We start from the raw sequence: 24141 nt of genomic DNA on the forward strand, positions 1-24141 counted from the left end.
GCTCAGCCTATTTCCTCTATGGAAATGTGGGGAATATAATTACACAAACAAGGACATGCGCGCGCTCACACACACGCTCTGTCTCTCACACACAAAAATAATCCGCCCCCCTGGAAGGTTTACCCATCCCCCCCCACCCTGGCCCTTTGGACAGCTCATGAGAAACCAAATCTCTCAAATGGAGAAATAAACAAAACAAACAAAAATACACAAGATGAAAGAAGAGAGACAATAAAGAAAGAAGTGTCCCTGGTGGACTGTTCTATCCCTCCTCTTCGCTGTATTAGTTGTTTTTTTCCCGCTTCTTATTATTTTATTTGATTGTTGCCTGGCCATTCATTACATTTTCTCCTTCTTATTGTTGTTGTTGTTTGTGTCTTCCAGATCTTAGTAATTCTTAAATGGTTTCGACTCGTGCTTTGATCTCATTTAGAAAGTGAAAGAAGCCAAAGCTTTGGAAGTTATTTTGATTAGACTTTTATTAACTTCTGTCTTTGTTCCTAATACCCTCTCTGAAGAATTCACTGGAAATCCTGTGATACTGCGAGGAGTGCAAACTAATAATTTACAGAAATGTGTGTGTGTGTGTGTGTGTGTGTGTGTGTGTATGTGTGTGTGCGTGTGTGTTTGTGTGTGCACATGGGTAAGTGTGTCAAGAACAAATCCAGCCAAACATTTGTTTTCTTGGAGGTTTGACACTTAACTAACCTAAACTTGAATTATATGGCCCTAAGTGCATATCAAATGATGGTTTCGGATATGAAATGACTGTATACAATATTTCACATTGTGTTTGTATTTTCCCTGTATGAAAAGAGAGTTTTAAAAATGAAAGCACCAAAGCAACATTGCATAAACCAAACACACTTTAAATGAAGACGTGTTTTCAGTGTTTTTTAATAAGAAAAGGTGAACTGAAATCCAGTGGCTTCAAATTACAAAGATGAGCTGGAACCTCCTGCAAAACCCTGTTTGCACTGTAGGGTACATGCACCGCATTGCCTTGGTATGAACTACTGACCTCACTGTATACATACATGAACACATTATTTACCATTCAAATCCATTCACTCAGGTGTCATTAAGTCTAAATATGATTTTTCAATTTCATTGTTTGTCGTTTCACCTGTGACTTTGTTTATGAAGTATTTTTGTTTGAACTTTTATTGTATTTATGTTTGTGTCGCTACTCTGAAACTTAATTTAAACCTAAACTTGAATTATTTGGTAGGCTACTAAATGAGGGCACTATATTATTTTTACAGTGCATATCCAATAATAAAATGTTTCTTAAAATAAAGGGGGTGCTGAATTACTGGAGTTTCATTATTTTTTCTGTATTTGTAAATGTTCATTTAATGCTGATCCACCTACTTCCACGCGCAGTATGAAAAAGTAAGCTTCAGCCTAAATTTGATGTGATACAGTTACCCAGGCTTTTAAAACGTGTTGTAGGTGTAAGGAAACAAAGAGCGTTAAACTTGGCAGCACTGATGAGTCACATACATAACCATAAACAGAACAGTGAGAGACAGTGAGGATGACAGAGAGGGAGAGTCTCTGCAGTTGTCGATAGAATAAAGGCAACTATCCTATATCCTATAACTATAAGTTATCTGTGGACAAATACCTGATATTACATTTTTTTTTTTTTTAATGTATTTTACAATATAGATTGTTTACAATGATTAAATGTAAATATCCCAGAAATATATAAATAAGTATCATCAGCAAATTTGACAAAGTAGACACATTGCAAATATACAAAATAAAATACAGGAAATAGCCATATCCTTGTTCTCTAAAGTCAGACACTGACAAAAGCTATGATCCTTTCTATAAAACGTTTAGATATTCACAAAATAAATGCCAGTGACACGACTGAAATACATAGGACAACCATGAAGAGTGAGGAACTCATTTGAGCAGTTAGGGGCAGTGTTCGGTTTGCTTTGAGTAGAAGGTAGTACCTGACTGAACAACATATGTCTCCTCAGGGTTTACTGTAGTTGTATGTGCTGCTGAGACTGTTCAGTTCTTCAAACCTGGTCAAAACTGTATTGTTGACTCGCCTCGGCCTCTGCTCGCAACAGTCCTCCTGCAGACTCGCTGCCCTTGGCGCATCCCTTACATGCTGAACTGCGCCTGTTTACCGAAGACCACTGAGGGGCTGTGAGGTTTGAGTCAGACATTAGACTCAGTGTTTGTTAGCCTCTGGATATTACTACTGACTCCTGCCGCCTGTGGACTTACGAGACTTGCTACTGCAGTTTGATTAAGTCGCACAAACTGTAATGTTTGCAAGTGTTACTCTGGGCTCGACTTTTGTATGTTAACTGTAACGCAGGTACCATCAGACGCGGTGGACTAGTGGCAGAAAGTTGGACTATGGGCAGAAAATCCAACGGTGGTCTCCGGTTCGACTCCACGGAGCAACAACAAAAAAACATACCTGGATGGACAACACCTGGACCTGTTCCCCTCTGTCAAAGTGCCTACCCCACCCCACTGTCTAAGTGCCCCTGAGCAAGGCACCTTACTCCCCCAACACCTTCTCCCTGGGTGCCCTGCATGGCTGTCCACTGCTCTGTGTGTCCTCCTGTGTTCACCAGATGGGTCATAGCAAAGAAAAAATGTCCCCCCCTTGCATGTCGTGTGTGTCAGCATGTGTGTGGGACCAATAAATATATCTAATCGTCACTTATTTGGAAGAACAATGAATAATATTGTTTAAATTTCCAGGAGATACTGGCTTATCCTGTTATCCTGCACACTTGTGGCTTGAAAGTTGCACAACACTCGAGAACTCATCATATTCTAAAAGTTGATGAATTTAAAGATCTTGACTTGGTTCATGCAACTCATTCTTAAAGCAAATTACTTTATCTGTCTCTCTCCAATTTCTACACGAAACTAGTCTTAAACAGTTAATTTACATTTATACATTTCTCTGTGAAGTTGAAGTCTCCACCCTTAAGAGGAATCAGTGTTAGGCTTCCGAGAGGTTTGTAATTCTCTCTTTCTTTATAGAAACATTACAATTAATTCAAATTAAATAAAGCAAAAAATTTGCTTAATTAAAGTATAAAAATTCAAAACATGAGATCTCAGGCAGTAACATTTCAGGCTCCAGCCAAACTCCCTTCATCCATTTACATGTGCAGTAAGTAACAGCAACAGTGCAGCACAAGCGTCCCCTCTTTAAGACGTGATGAGTCTTCGCCTCTCAGGATATTTATGACGGCCTAAATGGCCATTGCAGCTTATTAAAGCACCTTATTTGAACAAGATAATGTGACAGCGATAAGATCAATTAATGCTCGGCGATAACAGCCCATTGTTGTATTTGATAGCATTTCTGTTTGGTCTGGTAATGTATGTCCTATGGTGATAATTAAGACGCATGGCTTCAGAGGCAGGCATGCTGAATCAGAGAGGAGGCATTAAACCCGGACCTTTTGGCGATTAGCATCTCCGCTCCATCTCACCCGCCCCAAGCTTCAAGTGGATCTTTTGAAGAAGTCCAAATTGATTCCGCATCCCACCGCTGCTGCTGTGCTCAACAATCATTTCTTGATGCCTTGATGTGTGTAATGTTTACAGAGCGTTGGTGAGGGAAAGCATCAAGCAGCAGATTGTGGTGGAGTGGGTTGTCTGTAAAGGTATAGCTTACACTCTGATCGCAGAGGTTTCTATAGAGGAAGAGAATACTTTTTTTTCAACAAACTCACCCCCTGAAAGGTGCTAAAGGTTCTACACGATGCTAATGATTTCCATGTCTAAAGAACCCTTTAGTGCCTCCTCCTTCCCAGTTAGTCAAATTACCATATTGTCTCTGTATTTTGAATAATACAATATACACCAGGGTAACACATTAGAAAATTCAACTGGTTTCCCTCTTGCACATTCCCTTTTAGATGATCACAACACTTTTATTGCATTTAAATTTATATATATATATATATACATATGCACTGAATCTTTGGGGCAGAACTGAGAAGATTTTGAGTTCCACCAAATGTGAGTGTTTGAGGATGGATCATATGGCTGTTTTTTGTTTAGTTGTTTGTAGAGCCCCTCAATGTGTTGTTTGCATAAAGAAATCTGTAGCTTCAGTCATTTATATCTCTCTGATAAAACTCATCAAACTTGCAATAACACAAAACATCCGTTGAACTAAGATTATCCCCAGCTGTGTAACGTCATTACTTGGAAACATACTGGTCAAAACCTTGAGTGGCCCAACTCCCATTTACCATTTGACCTAATTCAGGGGCCACATCCTTTGTAGGCTACATTTGAAGACCTCTTGCATCACAGCGGTGCAATTAATTTGCTCCTTTGCGATGGCTCCTCCCAACGTGGAGTACAAATGTGTCCTTCCATTCCAGAGGTTCTAAAAGGTGGATCCGTTTCGGGCTACCTAGCCCATGATTCATCGCAACAGTGATGATGCTAACAAGCTAACTATCAGAGCAGCTGAGCTATAGTTTGTGCACTGCCTCAAAATGGCTAACACTGCAACAAAAACTGTACAAACTGGTAACGCACACAGAAAAGTCTAATTTTGGTTTGGCCTTCCAGGTCTACTTGGTCTATGAAGCTGACCTTTGTATACCGAGTTGACTGAGTCTGCCAAAGGATACAACACATATTATAATGTTAGCTGTGGTATAGAATAAGGACGGTGGATTCTCTCATGATGTCGTCGTGTAAGGAAGGGATGCCTTCCTTACACTCAAAAAAAGGATATTGGGTGGCTGTCCTATTTACTTGAATTAAAAGAGTATTTTGAATTAAATACAACACCGTCAAAGGCAGCGCTACCCGTGCCCACACACAAACTGCCCATGTACTTTTAAGACATGGAATGCTATGCATATTCATTTAAGTAGAGTCCATCCTAAACAAAATTCCCAGGAGCTGCTGGAACTGTCAACATTCAGATGTACGTTATGCACTTGCAGAGGTCTGTCTACTGAAAAGGATTATTTCATACACATTGGCACTCATTTGAAGAGTAATGAAACTGTCTATTGTATGTTTATGGGTTGCAGTTTTAAAACAAATGTATATGGAACACTGGCTCTGGCAGTGGAATTTGTATGGAGAAAACTAATATTGATATGTACCACTGAAATCAAAATAGCCAAACTTAATTTTGTCTTTTTTTGTTGTTGTCTTTTTCTCAATTTGTAGGTGTGTGTGGAACTCAAGAGAATCACAACAATCCATTTAGAGTTAACGTTCTTCTCTGAGCTGGATGCTCACTCTGCAGACCTAATCCAGTTGTTTGCCAAGACAGGCAGAGTTCAAGGGGGGCGGATCAGAAGCATCATGGTAGCCATGACTGAGGTATGATAATGGAAAAGTGACTCATGTTATATACTCATATTTATAATAATTCCTGCAAACACATCTACTCTAGCTTCTGAAGCCGTCTTGTGTTGTGATGACCTGTGAATCTAGCATCAGGTGGTAAAAACAACTCTGCTGGTTGGTCAAGATGTTATTCCTAATGTGTTTTTATTTTTTTCACATATTCTCTCTAATCTGCAACCTTACACTGATGAAGATCCAGAGAAGCTGGTGAAAGAATACCTGGTATGTTGATTTAACTTAATCTTCACATCTACTCTAGCTTCTAAAGCCGTCTCGTGTTGTGATGACCTGTGAATCTAGCATCAGGTGTGTGAAAACAACTGCTGGTTGGTCAAGATGTTTTTCCTAATGTGTTTTTCTTTCTTTCACATATTCTCTCTAATCTGTGACCTTGGATTGATGAGGATCCAGAGAAGCTGGTGAAAGAATACCTGGTATGTTGATTTAACTTAATTTTCACTGGGGATGATCATTGTTAATTTTCCTTTGAATTCACATAGCCCTTAAAACTTTTGAAACATCCGCTCCAAAAACATTGGAATGTATGTACTTTGATTATTTGAAGATAGTTGGTGAAAGCTGTTTTACATTAATAGTGTAAAAATGACTCGTGCTATAAGATATGGAATATAATGCACATAAATTTAAAAATAATTTATCTTATTCATTATTTTTTTTCTTAAGTACAGAGCGATGATAAAAGCAGTCTGGAGGCTATGGCAGAGACGGTCTTTGGAGTCTTTGTCATTCGACACAACGGTGCAGGGCCCAGTGAGAACCCAGAGGATGTCAGAATTCTTCTGGAGGGTGTAAAGGTGTTGCATGAGTTGAGGTATGTGCCTTTTGCAGTGGCAGAGTTGCTTGCGCTCGTGTATGCTCTAAACCGTAGCTACCCCAGAGAGCTAAAATACACCTTTGAAGCTCTGCAGAAGATCAAGTACATGACTGAGCTCATCCTCACCTTAGGAAAAACACCTTGTGACTAAAAATCAGTTAAACTCTTGTTCGATCCTAACATAAGTGAAGTTAAAATACTAAAAAAAATTGTCTTCCACAATGTTTTAGATTTACCACTGTTGGCTTTTATGTCAAATGTCCCTAACTGTGAAATGTTTTTGTTGGCACAAAAAAATTTAAAATAATTTAAGCAGTGTTTTGTTTATAATGTTCAAGTCTTGACATTGAGCAGGCTCTAGAATTCATTGAACCTCAGTTTCTGATGTTATGTTCACTGTTACATTCTAAATATGTTGTACTGATGTGGAATGTGAAATGTTTCAAGGGAAATGTGAGTCTAATGCTGACCTCACACTGCAAGGTTCTCGTCAAATTTATGCCCTGGCCCCTCCCAACAATCAACAGAAAAATCTGGTCTGCGACATTGTCATTCTTGATTGAGTGTGGTACAGATTAATCGTAAGCCTTGATCAGCTCATATAGGGTCGGGGGTTCCCCGATAATGTAAAACAATTTCGAAATTTGTTGAATCAGACTTCTCCAAAACTTTCCATCTCTGACCATTCCCTCGGCCGCGATAATTCTAATGGAATCCTGTCATATGTGATGGCTACTAGACAGTGCCCCATTTCTTAACAGCACTTTACTGTTCACTAAATCACTATACTTTTGTAAATTTTCTTTATTTTGTTAATACTAAGATCCATTCTGTTTGGATTTGGTGTGTGTGTGTGAATATTAGGATCCATTCTGTTTGGATTTGGTGTGTGTGTGTGAATATTAGGATCCATTCTGTTTGGATTTGGTGTGTGTGTGTGAATATTAGGATCCATTCTGTTTGGATTTGGTGTGTGTGTGTGAATATTAAGATCCATTCTGTTTGGACTTGCAATGTGCTGTTTTTTCAATTTCTCAAAAATGGGACAAGCACCTGAAAGTGTTAACATTATCTTACTTTTTGCACTTTGAATAATAAGGGAAGCAATGTGTTGATATTAAGAGAAAGTATTTTTTTTAATGTTGTTTACAAGCACCTGAAAGTGTTGAACTTTGTGTTTTTTAAGAAATACAATTTGATTGCCTCATCCACAGTTTGTCTTGTCTTGTTTCCAGCCATTTAAACATTTAATTTGGTTTTGTTACTGTTCACATTGTTTGCACTTAAAAGCTATGGTTTGATTTTACTTAAAAAAATCATGGAAACAATTTCCACATGATTAAATGGGTTTATTTCAGTATAAAGCAATTATGTTGGGCCAACTTAATTTTTTTTGGGATAGATTAACTCTATTTAATAGTTTAAATTGTATTAATTTGAAATCAGTTGGATAAACTCTATTGAATTAAGTTAGTCCTAATTAGACTAACTATTAAATCAAGTTGGATCTAATTCAACTAACTAAGTTGAATCAACTCTAAGATATTACACTAACCCAACCTAAGAAAATTACGTTAGACCAACATAATTGCTTTATACTGAAAGAAACCAATTTAATCATGTGGAAATTGTTTCCATGATTTTTTTAAGTAAATTCAAGGAATTCTTTTTTTGAGTGTACACAAACGTGTTCTATGTAAAAAAGACACAAAGGAGTGTAATCCTATTTTTCAGGGTGGTCCTCCAATACAATGTAAACGTGTGATCTTATGAACGATACATTTTGAAACAACTATAGATTTCAAGTGTTTGATACTGGTTTTGGACAGCAGTCAACAGCTTACAGCTCCCTTCAGGTTTGTGTGGGCATGCTTTGCAGTTATGTGTCGACCATCACTCTAACTGCACACACACTGCGAAAGCTGACATAATGATTAAGTTTGTAGGACAACAGGTTGGTCACTGATCTTCATGTGCTGCTCAATATGCCCATTTATTTACACATGACAAGCAGCCAACCATGAAGTGAAAGACAGCTCCATGTAGTGGCTCTGATATAGATATTGGTCAAGCACAGGGTTTGCCTTTAAATGATTTCTCGACAAAGAACCTAAGGGAGCTAACTATTAGGTTTCTCTCCATAATAAGGCATTATACAGCTTACAAAACACAAAAAAAAAAAATTTGGGTACCTGACTGTGTGTTTCTGTGCAGTTGTGAATGTGGAGTCTTAAACAAAAGGAATTGAAATGGAAAGCAACCTAGAAATTAGTCTTTAAGCTCAATGTAATGTATTTACTCAATAATTTGTGGGTTGTTCTGCCTCCATAATGATAAATAAGAACATCTACATCCGACGGTAAACCTCACTATTCTAAACGATTGTACAGTTTTCTCATTACCAACCTCACCACAGCAACAAACCCTGCATGTTGGAAGACGACCTTTAGTAAACCTTGCCTGACTTGATTTTACACAGTGTTCAATTCCTCACTATAGGAGTTTTTTTTTCATATTTGAATATTTCCTTAATGTCCAGTAAGAAATTTCATCTCAGATTTTGACACTTTTTTGAAGTTATATTTCTTATTTGTTAAAGAGAAGGTGAAGTTTTTTCGCATAATAAAACACTTACATGCATGAAGTACGTTGAGAGGAATTAGTTGCTGTAATTGTTTCTCAAACTAAAGTTCCCCTTAGTGCTACCAGACTACTAAGAAACTTATTTTTGTTTTTTGCATTAACAATACATATTGTATCTGTGTGTGTACTAATATAAGGCACCCCTTGTTCTGATGGATCCATAGAAAGGTATCTCCTGACTTGGCAGAAGCTTTTGGTTAAATGTTCTATGTTGTGTCAACTTTACTATAGAGAGCGCAACTGCTTCTAGAACGAAAGCTTTGGAAACATCTTTAACCAAAACCTTTTCGAACATCAGATTAGCAGGGGCTACTTATGATTCTCCAGACCCGACATTCACAACAAGGTTCCTTGACACTGTGAGGAAATGAGAAAGTGCACTGTATCTCAACTTCTCTCCCTAGCTTTCATTTGTTACACATTACAACACTACAGAGAGACAGTATGCTGTTAACACCATTTGTTAACCAATACCACATTTCCACCCTTTCTGTGATGGGTAGCTTTTAACCACACTTGCGAGTGTGATTCTTTGGCTCGGATATGAAAACTTAAATTTTGGTGGTTGAACAACATGTCACATGTATCTCTTTATATCCCTTACATAACTTGGGAAACATGGTTCAGTCTCAATGCTCTCATGAGCTGTCACGGCAGTAGCAGCAGGCAGCTGTTTTCAGAAAAAGAAAAGCAAACAAACTAGTGAATAATTAAGCATTTGGTTAGTGAGACAAAACTGTACTAAAAAGTGCACTTTCCTATTGACCAGAAACACAAGTCGATATAGTGATGCTATTTGTGTCTGTGGTATGTGTAAGTCCCAACTGTTTATTAAGATGTTAGCCATATCGAATTAAGAGGGTGATAATATGCAAATGTTGCATTTACAGCTTGCCGTGCTGCCCTCATATGGCCGAAAAATAAAATAATATAGTAGATTTAACATTATAAGTTACCTGCCAGAAATTTGACTTGTTTAACTCAGACTTCTGAAGCCTTGGGTCAGCTTTGGCTGAACCTTTGTGGAAACCTTCTCTTGAATCTCTTGAATTGTGGACAAAGTTGTTTTCCATCCAACACCACTCTACAGCCTCAAGTGAAAGCACTTTGAATCAGATCAGCTGTCTATTAAATCATTTCGACCACTTCCCATTGTTCTAAAGCCACATTCTACATTTCAGACTAGTGATGTCACATCAGCTGTAGTTTCCATCTTTGAAGAGTGTTGCTGTCGCACATCAGCGGTGTCCTCTCCAGCATTAATGAACATCTCCAAGCATCTTCAGATTGATCTCAGCTGTCCCATGGGGGGTGAGGGGGGTGCTCCATGGGGCAGGTTGAGGGAGAGTAGACAACGTGGAAAAAGATAATGATTAGATAAACAGAGAAGAGAAAAAAGTTTGATTGACAACCACAGACTGCAATTAGTGTGTTCTCTCAGAGCATCTGTGTATTGGTTATGTGTGTGTGTGTGTGTGTGCGTGTGTGTGTGTTCTTTTCGGTGATGTTTGGTTTGTGCAGTGATCTGGATCTGTAATCTGGCGGTTCTGATCCGACACCCTGGGATGGGTAGCACTGAGTGTGAGCCGCCACTGCCAGATGGCATTTTGTATACCCAACCCTGTCTCCCATGCACACACAGGCATGCTCAATCACACACACAATCACACACAAACACGCACACACACACACACACACACACACACACACACACACACACACACACACAGACACACACACCAGTGGTCTGATGGAATGGTCAACTTGCCAAACTTCAGATCAAATGCATGCTGTTAAAGAAACGTAAAATTAATTACTCTGTTACTTTATGGATTGTGAACATTTCTGCATTAAGAGATAGTTCTACATCAACATCTACTCCACACACACTATATCTATACTACAACATTCAAATGTATTACAGAAAGGAACATAACATCCCCATGTACTATTGCACCATGCAAGCAACATATCATTTTCACTTGTTTCAATGTTTGGACAAAATAACTCAACAAGGTGAGGACGGTTTTTCACCAAACCTGGTTGAAACATTACTTGGGAGGGGGAACTCCAGATTTAATGGCTTTTAGAGCAGATTGAAAAAAGGTGATTAACAAATATATAATCCGAAATAAACATTTTCCAAGATACCTGTATCTGTGTAAATGATAGGGCTAGAGAGCCAATTTAAAGCTTATAGGGATCAGAAAATGATAACCCATCATATATCATACGGTAAAAAAATCAAGAAATCACAGGCAGAAGTCACAAAATGATGCCAAGCAGTAGTAGTATCAGAATAGATTCACAATCAAAAGTTTATGATTCGGATAATGTGACTATGATGCAAAAATCAATGAAAAGAATGAAAAATATTTATTCACCCTCTGTTTCCAGTGACCTTAAATTATATTCGTATTATCAATTAAAAGCTAAAACAAAGTGAAAAATAAAAATGAGTCTTAGAAAATACATTTGCTCTGGTGGATTGGGCCATAGAGAAGCAGCGTCCCAAGCAGCCAATAGAGGCTTGATCGTCACACTTATTTGTAATGAACAATTGTGACATTCATGGAAATCTTTGGAATCAATGAAGACAACATATGAAACCATTTACCATCTGACAGCTTCAGTCTTGTTTTTCTTTCACATTGCCGATACTTGCCTGCGTCATTATTTGTGCGCGAAAACTGCAGTTTCATAATAAAGATTTGGAGACATGCACAGAAACCCAGCCATTGTTATAAATTCATTTTCAAAGTGTACTTTTCACTTATTACGATATTATCAAAGGGCTTGTCAGAATAAAAAAAAATCATGGAAATCCGCTGTTCCCTCGTGCTTCCATTTAACTCTGAATCACAGTAGAGCACAGATCATACATAGGTACAGGACTCCTCACGCCCCGACACATGCAGCAAGTCTATTGCTGCAAATGAATGCCCCCCCCCCTTGATATAATTCTCATCAAGGTTCAATCAGTTTTCTCTTCCTTTGCCTGCAGCGGTTTATCAAAAGGGTTCTTCATCTGTCTCTTTGCCTCTATTCTCTTTTGCACCCCCCTCACCCCAACCCCTCCCTGCCGTTTCTCCTCTTCAGATTGACACGGGGGACTTCAGGGGAAGTGGGATGGAATGGGAGTTCTAGGTGCTTGCACGCTTTGAGGAAAGCTGGAAATGTGGCAAGGTTTCCGAAAGATTCCTTTGGGGTGAGGTTCGCTCAGCCTGGCAGAGGTGGGAGAGGCATCGGTTGGAATGCAGATGCTCTGCTGTGATAAGCTCTATGCCGTGATGGTTCATTGATGAGAGCTTGCATGTATACATCTGCACGCAAAAGGCAGAGGGCTACTGAATCAGAGCCGTAGGAGGAGGCTCTCTTTGGCCTGCAGGTCAGCTCGTTGTTGAAGGGGGGCAGCTAACAGGGGAGAGGTGGGCTGGGTTCCAGGGGATAAAGAGTGGATCAGAGGTCACCTTTGCCTGGGTGAAAGCTTGGCTGTGTTCACTGCCCCTTGCTGTTTCCGGAGGAGGTGATGGTTAAATGTTTTGGCAGACGGGTCAGGAAAAGTCATCCACTGACCCGCCAGTGAAGGCTGGAGTTATCTGGAGCTCCCTCAGTGATGAATGACCACTTAGTGCAAGATGCCACAACCTTGCACCGGCTTGTCTGCTGGGGTCCCACGCCAGTACAGTCATGCACACACACACAGACACAGACACACACACACACACACACACACACACACACACACATACACACACACACACACACACACACTAAACAGCTATCCACAAAAGCACAGACATGCTTCCTCATTGGAGGGACTTATTATATCTGGTTTTCATTAATGGTATTTGCCCATTGAATGAAGTTTTGTTTGTTAAAATTGGTCAAAATAAGTTTAAACTATACAAGAAGATACACCTTTGCTATGCAATACTTCATAATGTACTATGTCTTAATGAGATGAAGTGATATTAAGGTCATGATAAGCTCTGTGTTTTCCAGGGTTCATACTCATTTTTAGTAGAGTAGTCAGAGGTACATCAGACGATAAAAGAACTATTAAACCACAGTAACATTAATTCCAAGTGAAACTCGGTTAAAGTAACCCTTAGTCCAGATTTTTCCATGGTATATTGTAATTTTTTGTTGGCACCTCAAACCCCCAGGCTGCTAGGGTGCCTGCACAGTTTGGGTGAATGGACGTAGGGGTGGGATTGGGGGCTAAACTACACACTCTAAAAACCACACCCACCTTATGCAGTGCTTTTACTGAGTGTGAAACCTTATACCTCCCTCCCTATACAAGCGACTTAATGCAAACACATACTAAATATTAGGATCATATTCAGGTTCATCATTTCTATTTGGGTTATTACTTGAAAAGGCTTTAATGCTGTAATGTGCAGAAAACGCAAAACATTCCCGTATTGCTGCAGCACCTCTTTTGAGACTCTGTCTGAAAAACTTGGTTATAGCTGTAGGAAATTTTGGCCTCACTCCACGCTCTGTTGGGGGGCGTCCCAGACTAGCCGCCAGGCATGGATTATGCAAATGTGGGGTTTTAACATGTGACATAAGAATTCCTTGAAAGTATCAGCCAGACTACTGACACAGGGTTTCAGGAGCTTCACGGACTTGCAGAACTTTTTCATTATAGTTCTGTCAAGTAGATACAAATAGACACAAATAAAAACGGTGGTGAGATGAAGATAGGAGTAGGAGGAGACTATGACAGCACTGTCTTTAGGGCTTTCGAGTGTGACCACTCAGAACAGGTTGCCTTGAGACATGGTCAGACAACATGTCATAGTAAAGTACACAAAAACCTGTTATTGCAATCTAAATAACTGCCATGCCACTGGTTTGCTCTCTCCCTGCTCAGTCTGCGCTTTCCTGTCTGTATCTACACTATTCAATAAAAAGATAAATGGAACTCGGGATAAACAAACACTCAACATACATTTGCTAATCTAGTAGTCATAGGGCTTTCATTTGGAGTTGTGGGTTCCAGCCAAAGGGGCAAATGTAAGTCCGATATTCCCTCCCCGTTAGCCTTGGTTTTGTCAACACCAACCTTTAAGGGGTATGTACGGCTCTTTGGTTGTTGAATTATTCTTTATGTTCACCAGGTAGCTGCATTGGTGCTAGGAAGGTTCTGTTGTGTTTTTTTTAGAGACATTTATCTTTAAATAGCTGCCTGATGCTGCCTAAATGAATGTAATGAGAGCAGGGCGAATGGAGCGAAACAGTAAGTGTATGTGCCGGACAGCCGAGGGGAGAATTCTCTGTAGGTACATAACTATGAGCGACCTCTGTCACATTGTTTTCACATTGCCATCAGTTATAGCTGCTTAATGAAAGACGTACGTAGTTTCTTGCTGCGTACCGTTCTTTTCCTCCCTAAAATGTGAAATTGAATTTAATCCAGTGCCCCTTCTAAAGTGTTTGAAATGTTAACTTGGTCTGTGTTAAGGATCAAGAGCTAAGAATTATTCGGCCATGTTAGAGGTCTGTTAGGCAATTCAGACCCAAGTTCACACCTTTTCCAAATAAAAGCTCTGCAATGATCAGGCTTTGATTTTGACCTTCAGTTTGACTTAGTGACACACAGCTGCTGTAGTTTATCTGAGACACACACTGACACAGAGCCCTGGTCACCAAATCGCACCAAACTTGGCACTGCACGTCACATGACCACTAACAATAGACATCCCATTGTGAAGTCGATTAGATGCATAGTTCGCGATATATACGTTCCACATACAGAAATTAGTGATGTGGGATACTATGTGTATTTCTATTTTTTATATATTCTAAGATAAAAACTGTGTATCTGATTAATGTATTTGCCAGTGGGCACTGGAACCAAGACAACCTGCTGACCCGCTCTGTTGGGACCCAGATGGCAATATGAGTCTGCCGGTGTTTGTCAGCAAGCAGAGATAGACTCTCTAACCTCTTGCACTTCCTCCTTCCTCTCTTCCCTTTTCTCCCATCACCCCATCCCACTTACTCACCCAACCCAAAAAGCAATACTAAACACAGTAATACCTCTGTTAGTCCCCCCTGCGTGTGGTGTTGCTGAGGTTACCCACTCAGAAGCCTCGGAGATGGAGAGAGAGAAGGTGGAATGAAAGAAGTGAAAGAGAGAATCGGACGGGGAGTCCCAGGGTGATTGAGTTGTGTCCATCAGCCGACTCCTGATGTGACTTCATTTAGATTTACATCAGCTGCTAAATTAGAATAATCACTTCCAGAGCACTCCGGGCTTTACCTCATTTCTTCCTTGCTTTAGTTTTTTTTTTCTCTTTTCCCCTATTATCTATTCCTGTTGCCTGTCTCTTCTGGTTTCTGTGTTTGCTGTCAATGTAATGTCTCCTATACCCATATGATAATATGCATAAAACAAACATAATCTCCCATTGTAATTCATCAAGTTTCTCCCCTGGAGCAGTTTTCGAGGAAGTGGAGAAATATTTTTTTCTCGTATACACTGCCCCATGGACATAAGTGTTGATGGACAATTTGTGGGTGCAGACTGTTCAAGTGAAAACAGATATTTAAGTAACAAAATTAGTCATCTATGAAAGAAAAATAGAAGCCTGCTCAAGCCACACACTTTACATACAGATGGATGAAATGACCAACTCTCAAAGTCTTAGCAGATGGAGCATGGAGTAGAAAATCTAAATATACCTCAAATTTTTCTCTGAGATCATTTCCGTCATTTAAGGTAGTTGTCATTGCATTGATGTATGTTCATTCTTCCTGATAAGGTTATTTTTTATTTTTTATTTGATGTTATAAAAACGGGGTGAAACATCTTGATTGACAGCTAAGACTCACTTGTGATTGGTCAGGCTGTTGTATGGGTATAAACTCAATTCCCTGGCTCCATCCAGCGATTGCTGCCGCGCATACTCTGACGTCAATGGCACAAGATGGCAGCGTTCATATCTGAGTTATTTTGGTTTAATTTCCTGCAAAGTGGGAGGAAAGAGATACACGTTATCCATTTTTCTACACATAGTTTGGTTCCAATTACTCCAGTCTGTAGACGTCCTATGTTTCTTTGTTGTTACGTGACTGGGCTTGGGATTGTTTGTAGGTTTTTGTTCGCAGGCCACTAACAGAGCTTTAGATAAAGCTATATCTAAGGTTAAGGAGTTAAGTATCTTTCCCAAGGACACTGGTTTCGAGGTCATGACCTACTGGTTGGAGGACAACTGCTCTACCCCCTTGGCCACAGCCAACCCCATACCATGTCTGCACTTACTGATAGCGAGTCACTGTAGCATCCAGTCTGTCCTGAAGAAGTAGCACTGCTCACAGGGCCTTTTATATCTTCTTGAAAAAGCTGCAATTGCTGAAGATCTTGGCAGGCAACTAGCACCACCTGCTCCCGGTTAGAAATCACATTCAGTGGCAGGGAATAACTTACATATGAATCAGAGTCATGACTGAAGGTGCTTTTGTCAAATCAATGCACTTAACAATGTCACACTGACCTAAATTCACAAAGTTGTTTTTAACTTTCTTGTTCGCACTGAGAGTGAAGCTAATCTAGTTGCTGTGGAATTGCATGTAAACATCAAAAGAATTGGGGATGAGCAAAATTGAAAATTCGCTCAAGGCTTTTACAATTTACAGGGACAAGGGAAAAAAAGGAAAATGATCGAGAGGAGAATGACAGTAATAACTGAGTCCTTGTGCGTCTGTGAGTTGTTGATGAATCAAAAAACATTTCTGGTGTAACTTCCGATTTGCAGAGGAGGGAAAAAATCATTCACTGGACCCAGAGTCTGAGCTGTAACACAATCACAGAATACATGCACTGTATACTCTCTCAAATGTAACGAAAGCTCAGGCCGATATGCTCAATGTCTTTCTATTTGTAGTAAATAAACACAGCCTACACAGTTCAGAGGTGAAACTTGTTAAATGAGAAATGGTGAATTTTGTAGTGATCCAAAAGTGAACATTTTTCTTTAGGTAGTACCACTTTGCATTTAGTTCAAACACATCTTTTGCTGTTAACCTTCCCTTTAGAAAGAAAAGGCTAGAGTCCCTTACACTGGTTATGCTGTAGTATGGCTTTTTTACTATAATATTTTAATCGTAATTTTCCTCTATGGAACATCACATAAAAATCACTAAGCAATGTAAGTTTGTCTCACCAAACCTACAAAGGCAAAGGCCTCCCGGTTTCCAATGGTGGTGAGTTCGTACTTTTTCAGCTTTCACCCAGAAGATTTGCATCTTTGGACATTTCCATTGACAGTAAAATAGAAGGACCTTCTTCATCCAAACATACAACAAAGTCTGAGGTATAGCTCGCTGAACTGACCACGATGGTTGAAAATAGTGTAAATGTCAATTACAATAGTTGTATCTCTGTTAAGTACAACTGTGTTCCACTTAGAAAGTAGAGTCAATGAACGCACCATTAGCCTTTGCACGTCACTGACCCTTTCCGGAGTCCTCTGACAAGAGGCTACACACACACAGAAACAAACACACAAATAAATGGAAGTAAAGCAATCAGCACTCAAGCAAATGCACATGCACGTACTGTCATATTCGCAGACATAACACGCATTGAGTCAAACCTCCATACGAAAACGGAAACATGAGAACATGCTTTGCGCGCACACACTCACACACAAAAGAGTGGACAACCCTTCTTCTAAGCACCCCCACTCTCTGTCTCTCTCTCCCTCTCTCTCACACACACACACACACACACAAACACACACACAGCCACATGCTGAAGAATCCTCAATAGTCCTACTAGTCCTAATAATGCTGGAGTGTTGTGGCAACTAGGCTTTAAGCTACAAATTGACTGCTAGCTGCGGGTGGGCTCATGTAGCGGCTTACTACTGCTACTCCACCACTGTCCATTCAGCCAGAGGAGACTGTTAGACAGATATATGGCCACTTAATTGGCCCATGATGGCAGTGTGGCGGAGTGGTGATCGCCAGCGGAGTGCCAGACACCGGGATGATTAGGGGCCTGTGTGTGTGTGTGTTTTTGTGTGACGAACTGTGTGTGCGTGTGTTTATGTGTGTGTGGGATATGAAGCCACACTGAGGGTCTGCCGCTCTCTTTTTGTGTAAGTGTGAGGCTGTATATACAGTTTGTGTGTGTGTGTGTGTGTGTGTGTGTGTGTGTGTGTGTGTGTGTATATAAAGAGACTGCTCAGCCCAGCAGGACAGCGCCAGGCCTGGTCTTATTAGTCACTCGTCTCGAGCTGTCAACCCACACAAAAGGCATCAGACGATTAAAAAAATGAACAGCCACAAACATATTCTGCACACTGCTAGTCTTCTGCTATGTGTCAGGTGTTAGTGTGTGTGTGTGTGTGTGTGTGTGTGTGTGTGCGTGTGTGAGTGTGTGGATGGCGCTTAAATGCGTGTGTGAGGGTTTTTGATGGAGTCCCATTTTCCCTCTGAGTCCACTCCTCCTCTAAGTGGGGAAATCAATGCAAATAAGGGAAGCGTGGAGGACGGGAGGAGTGAAAAGAATGAGGCAAAAAAGGCTGAAAAAGAAAAAAATACAAACAAAGGCCTGGCTTTAAGGGAAGAAACAGGCAGAGGGAAAGTAAGGGGGGAAATGGGATGAGAATGCACATTAAGGTGGGAAATTGAAGCCCTTTGCTGTTAAGCATTCTGCCTGTGCCCATATTTCCCTGATGGTGGTGCGAGATGCGGTGGGCCCCGAGTTATCCAGATGAGACCGGCAAGAATTAAAACGCCATATGTTCAGGACGGCACCTTCGCACAAATCAAACGCTTCTGTAATTTCTCTCAATACAAAAGAGGCCCCCTAACATTAGGCTCTCTCCGCTTTGCTGGTTTGTTTATTTCCACCCTCTCTTTGCCATGTTGATGCAGTGATTTATTACGAGCATGCCAGCTTCTGCTGCCCTATAGGTTATGTGTAAGTGTGTGTGTAGACAACATGTTAGGTTGTAGGTAATTGGCATCTGTGTAGGAATCTCATTGTGGCCCCGTGACTTTTTCATAATGAGTTTTCCACATTAGAGAGCCTCAATAGCCTGGAACAGTTCTTCCGTTCTGGTTTATTTGTGTCACTTAACTAAGGGGAAAAGTTTGTTCTATAGATATATTCAACAAGATGAGTGCATTTTAGACCCCTATAATTGTTTTGTCATTTGAACTTGTTTCCCCCCCCACCCAACCAGTTAAGGTCGAAGAAAGAGTTTCCAAACATTGCCACAATTGTCAACAGGAATTGTTGTTATTGTGCATCACACTGTGAACAAGTGTGATGCCGTGGGCCACGAGGAAAAATCAAGGTATTTCTGATTAAAGACAGTAAAGTTAGCTGTTTTTAATTAGTTTTGATAAGCCTGTACATAATGATACAGAGAAAAATGTAATTTAAGACTAATAGCAATATAATTTAGTTAGTTAATTTAAAACCAATTGTGTAAACTGTCCCAATTTCCCATACTTAGTGACAAATTAAAGCCTTCAACTAACAAGTTGCCTACATATTAAATAAAAAAATATCAGATCCTTTTGTAGGACAGTATATAATATGTATTTATTTGTTTGCCTCTTTTAAAATGTGTGAGTACATGTACCTGGGATATTCACATGCATAAACACCAATTCTGAATTTATGTCTGCTCATTCTCTCAGGGCAGAGGAGCAGTTTTATACATCAGAACCGAACAATAAAGAAGTGGTGTTTGAATGCTGGAGTTGGTTACAGGTTCTAAACTTACTATCCTCCAGCTGGCGTGTCCCTCTCCTCCATCCCCCACTGTCCACCATCGCCCCTTTCAATAACTTCCCTATCTATCCCTATCATTTTTTTAAATGCACCCCTGCCTCGCCAGTCCCCATTGGCCCGACTCGCACCAATAATTGTGTGTTTTCAACCTCTGCTGCCTTCGGCTAATTTAACCACAGATTGAAATTGAATGACCCCCCCCCCCCCCCCCCCCCATCCAACGCACACACACACACACACACTGAAACACACACAACGTGCCGGCGAGCAATCAAGAGTCTGAATGAACTGTGTTTCCTCAGCAGACACAAGGCTGATTCCAAAGCTAATAGTCATTGTTTGAAGTGACACCGCTGCCCTGGCATTTGTTTAACCTTCTGTCTTATGCACAAGGCAGAGTCAATGCACAATCCCTGCTTAATTAATATCTTCCCTCTCTTTCCACACTCCCACTCCTCCAGCCACCTCCCGTTTATCCCGGTACAACCACATATAGAAAAACAGAGAGATGGATAGTGTCATTTCTAAAAAAAAAATGGGGGGGGGGGGGGCAAAACAGATGTTGTTTATGTAAATGCACCTTTGTCTGCTCTGTCTTTTACAGATCGATAAGTGACAGCACTGTATTGGTACATCCGCCAAGCATTTCTGAGGGACATTTTATATATATATATATATATATATAAGTATACCATTTTAAGAGATAGCAGCACTCTTACAGTTATAACCTTTAAGGATTTCATAAGTGGCCATCTGATTTTTTAAATTATTTATGGATGGCATTTTATCAGTGACAGCTTTTTAATGTATTAGAATTATGTACTAATTCTGGTGGAGTCTACCTTTGTCATATGGGATTCAAATTCACAAAAGAACCCCCACCCCTCCACACACACACACACACACACTAGCACCACCACCACAAAAGAAAAGAAAACACATACAGGACACTATGCAGAAGAGAACAGCTGGCGTTCAGTGTTTTGAAGGAGGAGCATGGTTATTATAAACTGTCATATTTTGTCCTTTTTATGCTTGTGTTAAATTCACTTGATAAAGAACAGACAACCTAAATGTCATATACATATCAATGTATATGTTAGTGAAACCTACCTACTAGTAATAGCAATATCACCAATGTCCATTCATCTGCATAAAAATCATGTAAATTAAGCAATTTGAAAGTCTTCATAGTTAGTATTTACCATCTTCAAGATCCATAATCAGGAACTCAGTAAATTGATGTGTACATCTATAGGGGTGAAGGTTCAAACACACAGTGGAAGTCCAAATGGAATGAACATGACTTCTGATGCAAATTCAGCAGAATGTAAGGAACTGAAATGGCCCATTGACAGAGAGTTGGGAAAATGCATTTAACACAATCACTGCACACACAATGCATTGGCTTCACATCTTCACCTCACAATGCTTCCATGCACACATCCATTTCAATGGCAATTTCTTAAGACCTCTGTGTTAAATTCACTCTTTTTTCCCCCCAAGCCTTATTCTCAATACTGCACCCGTCTAAACAGGAATCACTGCCTAGTTAAAAGTGAAGCCCTGCCAATAAGCCTGGGCAGGAGGTAAGCAGGATGTAAACAATGCCGCGACTGCTCAGTGTCTCCAACAACCACTCTAAATTCTAATCCCTCTGCTCTGCAGCTTTCTTCTCTCTCACTTTTTTCTCCCTGTGATGTTTTATGAATGCTCCATCAGACCAAAGAGCAATGTAATCTATTCATTCAGTATTCACTCAGTGGTAGAGGGTGCCAAACTGTGACAACGTGACTAATCAAAGAGGGGAACAGCTGACTTGAAACTGCATCATAAACATATTGCAGAGACGTTATGCATCATTCCAACACTGAAATTAAATAAGTCAGTCACACATGTTGTAATATGAATGTGATATGATCATATTAGAGGGAAACTGTTTGCTATGCTGCTGCCCGAGCAAGCATTCAACCTCTGGAGCTGACATGCATTCAGTATCAGAGTATATTGAATATTGATTGTGCAGAAATATTGCCACAGAACTAAACTTAGGGAGACTCTTATGAATATAATTTGATTGTGATGACTGATGGACTGTTCATGATATCAAACAGGTTTGATATTTGAGACTGACATCTCTAACCAATGAAGACACTGGTATACAGGCACGTGCATTTTGGGGGGCAGGTGCTACAACCCCCAAAAAAGGGCACCCATCGCGAAAATTATTCATGAAATTAAAAATAATAATAATAATAATAAATAAATAAGAGACAGAGAGAGTCATTGTTATTCTTAAATATTGATGAATGAAGAAAGGGCAAAAGGGCAGGTGCTTGAGCACCACTAGGGGTCTATCTGTGCACGTGCCTGCTGGTATATAACGTCCACTCAACTGAGGTTCCTCTGTCTGTTGGACTGACTGCGTGGCCCACATCTCTTCATCCAGGATCTCACACAGACTCTGAACTTTTTCCATTCTTTTTCTGGCCTTTTCAGTACAAGTGTCACTGCATATAAAAAGTGCAAGATGCTGCTGGTTGCTGTCCATGCTTGTTACAGTACAACAACATGAAGTAGTTCCCATCGTCACAATATATGAGTATTTGTCTGCCTCTAGAGCTCCAGTCATATCTGACAAGAAGTTGAATGTATTGTCCATTGTGTTTATTCTGTTGCAAGGTTTATGCTTGTAAAAAAGAAAACACGTTTTTGGAAACAATCTCCATGTGTCCTTTAGATTTCATTTGGTCTTCAGCCTTGTCCCAAGCCTTAAAAACCTTCCAGCCTTCTGGGTCACTTTAACATAATAATAAATCCCTTTTATTGTCCATGCCTACATGCAGCATGCTGTGTACTGTATATTCAGACTGTTCAATCGGCTCCCAGTTTTCTTCAGTCGTTGCACAAGCAGCAACATAGAACAGCACTCAACATCATCTCCCTGAGTTAGGGTAAGGGGTTACTGATGTAGCCTGTCTGACACTGGCTGTGTGTCAGACAGGCTACATCACTCAGTCTCAGCTGTCAATCCTGAGAATTAATTCTGTTTTTATAGCGTCACATAATTAACTACAGTGGTACTCAGTAGAGCACCTTCCTCTGCCAAGGCCCAACCTTCCCCTTAAAATCAATCAGGCTGCACCATATGGGACGCATTCATATCAGTCCCCTAAATGGGCCTGATTTCTTTCATTAAGATCCGTGCATTATCCCCAGGGAAAACAGTGAACATGTTGAAAGAATGCCTATTTTGCAGCGAAAGTACAAATCAAATTACTGATCCCCCCGATCCCCCACCCCCCCTTCCGGATCTTAACCAAAGTTGAATGGGTTCTTCCCTGACCCATACCACATCCTTCCACCAGGTCCCGCAGAAATGTGTTAAGTTGTTAAGAATCAACCAACAAGCGAAAACATAACCTCCTCGGTGGATATAATTAAATCCAAACTTATCAACAACATGAGCCCTTCAGTCAGTGGGATGAGAACTACATAACATTTGCAATATGAATGATTGGCACCAGGCAGGTTGTTTCGATAATTACCACAATAAGAAGGACAAAAGATCAATGAATTAATGTCGTATTCATATTTAAAAAATGTCAAAGAAGTAGTACTGTGTGAAAGTTCTACAGAGCTAGAGTAACAGGCCGAGCAATGACTGGTAGTAGAAAACATTTTCAGAAATCAGGTTTTAGCATCATTGTGAAATAACAGCGTCTGTCTAAACAGGTCTTTACTCTTTAATGCAGTGATTTTCAACCAGTTTGCCGCGGCACACTAGTGTGCCGTGAGAGATCGTCAGGTGTGCCGTGGGAAATTATCTAATATCTAGTGTTGCACCGAAGTATCGGCCGAACATCGTTTACCGACATCTGCACATCGGTAATAAACTTGACTTTCACCGATATCATTGGTATTTGTGGTTAAACCGCTGGGCAGGTGCCGCGGCTGGGGGAGCAGTCGCCCTCCTCTCCACGCCGCCGGAGACTCGGCGTGCGGCACGCCTCAAGGTTTTTTTTGGGGGGGAGGTCCTATTCCGCTGTGCCTCACGGCGTCAGTGGTGCGAGGTGCTTTCTTTCTCTTGGACCGTGGGGCGGTGTCCGTCGCCGGTGCGGAAGGCGGGCCATTGGAGGGGACCGGGTACGGCGGTCGGCGGCAGCGACTCTGGACGCGTGTCGGGCCCTTCTCGCGGATCACCTCAGCTACGGCGCCCGCTGGGGGAACCCTCCGTTCGCGCGGGGGCCCCTTCCGGCGGTGCGCCTCGGCTGGCGCCTAGCAGCCAGAACTGGTGCGGACCAGGGGAATCCGACTGTTTAATTAAAACAAAGCATCGCGAAGGCCCACGGTGGGTGTTGACTCGATGTGATTTCTGCCCAGTGCTCTGAATGTCAAAGTGAAGAAATTCAATGAAGCGCGGGTAAACGGCGGGAGTAACTATTGCCACTCAAAACAGGTCAATCTGTTTTAGACAGGGTTAAAAGGTCCTGTTTTAAATGATCCTTGTGGT

The 24141-nt window shown here is 40.7% G+C and overlaps 1 long non-coding RNA gene across 1 annotated transcript; it reads left to right on the forward strand.

Annotated features, from left to right (window-relative positions):
* The first annotated feature begins 5184 nt into the window (after nt 1-5184).
* Nucleotides 5185-6698, forward strand: LOC128453648 (uncharacterized). Its single transcript, XR_008341529.1, has 4 exons — nt 5185-5355; nt 5576-5604; nt 5794-5816; nt 6072-6698. It is a non-coding gene; the product is annotated as an uncharacterized LOC128453648 (long non-coding RNA).
* Nucleotides 6699-24141: the final 17443 nt, after the last annotated feature.

This window comes from Pleuronectes platessa, chromosome 12, assembly GCF_947347685.1.
Source record: "Pleuronectes platessa chromosome 12, fPlePla1.1, whole genome shotgun sequence".
In the NCBI taxonomy this organism is placed as follows: Eukaryota; Metazoa; Chordata; class Actinopteri; order Pleuronectiformes; family Pleuronectidae; genus Pleuronectes; species Pleuronectes platessa.